Source organism: Bison bison, unplaced genomic scaffold (assembly GCF_000754665.1).
Source record: "Bison bison bison isolate TAMUID 2011002044 unplaced genomic scaffold, Bison_UMD1.0 scf7180017864194, whole genome shotgun sequence".
Taxonomy (NCBI): domain Eukaryota; kingdom Metazoa; phylum Chordata; class Mammalia; order Artiodactyla; family Bovidae; genus Bison; species Bison bison.
The window spans coordinates 904,775-908,811 of NW_011494766.1; positions in this window are offsets into that span (position 1 = coordinate 904,775).

Here is a 4,037-nt window from a genome sequence, read left to right on the forward strand (position 1 = left end):
GAGGGAGGAGGGAGGAAGGTTCAGGATGGGGAACACATGTATACCTGTGGTGGATTCATTTTGATATTTGGCAAAACTAATACAGTTATGTAAAGTTTAAAAATAAAATAAAATTGAAATCAGAAAGTAAAAAAATTAAAAAAAACAAAACCAAACCACAATGAGGTACCATCTCAAGCCAGTCAGAATGGCTGCGATCCAAAAGTCTACAAACAATAAATGCTGGAGAGGGTGTGGAGAAAAGGGAACCCTCTTACACTGTTGGTGGGAATGCAAACTAGTACAGCCACTATGGAGAACAGTGTGGAGATTCCTTAAAAAACTGGAAATAGAACTGCCATATGACCCAGCAATCCCACTGCTGGGCATACACACCGAGGAAACCAGAATTGAAAGAGACACATGTACCCCAATGTTCATCACAGCACTGTTTATAATAGCCAGGACATGGAAGCAACCTATATGTTCATCGGCAGATGAATGGATAAGAAAGCTGTGGTACACATACACAATAGAATATTACTCTGCTATTAAAAAGAATACATTTGAATCAGTTCTAATGAGGTGGATGAAACTGGAGCCTATTATACGGAGTGAAGTAATTCAAAAAAAAAAAAAACACACCAGTACAGTATGTTAATGCATATATATGGAATTTAGACAGATGGTAATGACGACCCTATATGTCAGATAGCAAAAGAGACACAGAGATAAAGAACAGACTTTTGGACTCTGTGGGAGAAGGCGAGGGTAAGATGATTTGAGAGAATAGCATTGAGCATGTATATTACCATGTGTGAACTAGATCACCAGTCCAAGTTTGATGCATGAAACAGGGCACTCAGAGCCAGTGCACTGGGACAATCCAGAGGGATGGGATGGGGAGGGAGGTGGGAGGGGTTTTGGGATGGGGGACACATGGCTGATTCATGTCAATGTATGGCAAAAACCACCACAATATTGTAAAGTAATTAGCCTCCAATTAAAATAAAGTAATTAAAAATAAATAAAGTACAGTCACAAAAATGAACTATTAGCCAGCCAAAAAAGGAATAAATTAGATGGAATAACAAGAAAAGATGTCCAGATATTGCTCAGAAAACTAGGATGCAGATAGTATCCATTGTTGTTGTTCAGTCACCCAGTCATGTCCAGCTCTTTGCCACCCCATGGACTGCAGCATGCCAGGCCTCCTTGTCCCTCACCATCTCCCAAAGTTTGCCCAAGTTCATGTCCACTGTATCGGTGATACCATCCAGCTATCTCAGCCTCTGATGCCCTCTTCTCCTTTTGCCCTCAATCTTTCCCAGCATAAAGGACTTTTCCAATGCGTCGGGTGTTCACATCAGATAACCCAAATCCTGTAGCTTTAGTTTCAACATCAGTCCTTCCAACGAGTATTCAGGGTTGATTTCCCTTACGATTGACTGGTTTGATCTCCTTGCTGTCCAAGGACTTTCAGGAGTCTTCTCCAGCACCACAGTTTGAAGGGATCAATTTTTTGGCATTCTGCCTTCTTTATGGTCCAGCTGTCACCAGAGTTGATGAAACAGAGGTAGATGTTTTTCTGGAATTCCATACTTTTGTCTATGGTCCAGTGAATGTTGGCAACTTGAACTCTGGTTCCTCTTCCTTTTCTAAACCCAGCTTGGACATCTGGAAGTTCTTAGTTCACATATGCTGAAGCCCTAACATGTAAGATTTTAAGCAGAACCTTACTAGCACGGGAGATGAGTGCAACTGTTTGAAGGTTAGCACATTCTTTAGCATTACCTTTCTTGGGAAATGGGATGAGGCTGGACCTTTTCCAGTCCTGTGGCCACTGCTGGGTCTTCCAGATTTGCTGACCTACTGAATGTAACACCTTGATGGCATCATCCTTTAGGGTTTTGAATAGTTCTGTGGGTAGTAGTATAGTATAATATAATATAGTATGGTGGTTTGGTGGTTTAGTCTCTAAGTCAGACACAAGTCGGACTCTTGTGACCCCATGGACTGTAGCCACCAGGCTCCTTTGCCCATGGGATTCTCCAGGCAAGAATACTAGAGTGTGTTGCCATTTCCTTCTCCAGGGGATCTTCCCAACTCAGGGATTGAACTAGGGTCTCTTGCATTGCAGGCAGATTCTTTACCAACTGAGATATGAAGGAAGCACCATAATATAGTATAGTATGTATAACACAATCTAATTTTTAAATTTATATATTTTATATATAAATATACATTCATAAAATTTTAATGTACATATAAATTTGTGCATAAACATGTAGGATATATACACAAGATATGTTTAAAACAAAATATAGACTACACATAGGTACATATATGCAATATATTTATATAGATAGATAAATGTATTTATATACACAGAGAATGTAAGACAAAGAAAAGCCTAAATATTATGAACCAAATTAGCAAGTTAACAGTAACTGTCTCTAGGGGTTTGGTACATTGGAGAATTCTTATTTTCTACTTGTATACTTCTGAGTAGATTGAATTTTGTTACAATAAGCATATATTGCTTTTACAATCAGAGAAAGAATATTTCTATCAAAAAAAGAAGATAGATAAAGAGACTCCAATCCTTCATTAACTTTTCAAAATTTAAATATTACTTATATTACACATAATTTTAAAATCTTTTTAAGATTGTTGAAAATAAAGGGTTATATAAAATCAGCTCTTTGGTATACTGAAAAGAATACTGGATCTAAATTTCAAAGTCTTCAGTTTTGAGTCCTGGCTCTCCATTTTCTATTTCCAAATCTCAGCTTCTTCATTTATAAAACAAATGGTTATATTTACTGGCTCTCAAAGTCCCTCTTAACATTTTATTATTCTAACTGGAAATAAACATGCCACGATCCAATTCTCCCTCATTAGAAATGGCCTGCAATGAGGCCTCCAAAACTGCTATAATTCAAAGACAGGTGGGATTAGTCCCAAACCCTTGGAAGAACTGGGTCACATAATGGAGTACATTTCAATCTCAGGTCCCTGAATAGCAAACACATTCTAGCTCACTAAGCAAAGAATATGCGGGAAAAGGGAACAAGTCCTTTTTGTGACCTGCAGTCAGAATTTCTGCCAATATTTCTATAATGATCCCTTACCTATCTACACACACACAGAGATACATACATTCACTCACTCAGTCACCATTTTTAGAGATGAAACTTAGTCCAGAGAGGTAAAGGGGCTTGCATAAAATCTCACAGTTAATGAGTATAAAATTCAGGACTACAAACATGTAATTATGTCTAGGCTGAGTGTAATATTCTTTAGACCTTATAGTTCTCACCTGATGAGTCTATTCATAATACCTCCTACAACTCAGTTTACTTCTCTGAAATTGTAATACATTAAAAGGGAAAGGCTCTTTAAGACAAATCATTTCCATCTCCCTTTTCCCAACCTCATAATAGGCATGCTGATATATACTTATCTACTTTGAGGCTGCAATCACACCCAAGTGTAGATCTGAGCTATCCTAGCCACTTTCAAGGAACCAAACTACTTTAAGATATTAAATATTAAGAGTAAGATATTAAGAGTAAACTTAGAAGTGTGATATCAAGTAGGCTTTAGGAAGCATCACTACGAACAAAGCTAGTGGAGGTGATGGAATTCCAGTTGAGCTATTTCAGATCCTAAAAGATGATGCTGTGAAAGTGCTGCCTTCAATATGTCAGCAAATTTGGAAAATTCAGCAGTGGCCACAGGACTGGAAAAGGTCAGTTTTCATTCCAATCCCAAAGAAAGGCAATGCCAAAGAATGCTCAAACTACCACACAATTGCACTCATCTCACACGCTAGTCAAGTAATGTTCAAAATTCTCCAAGCCAGGCTTCAGCAATACATGAACTTTCTGATGTTCAAGCTGGTTTTAGAAAAGGCAGAGGAACCAGAGATCAAATTGCCAACGTCTGCTGGATCATGGAAAAAACAAGAGAGTTCCAGAAAAACATCTATTTCTGTTTTATTGACTATGCCAAAGCCTTTGACTGTGTGGATCACAATAAACTGTGGACAATTC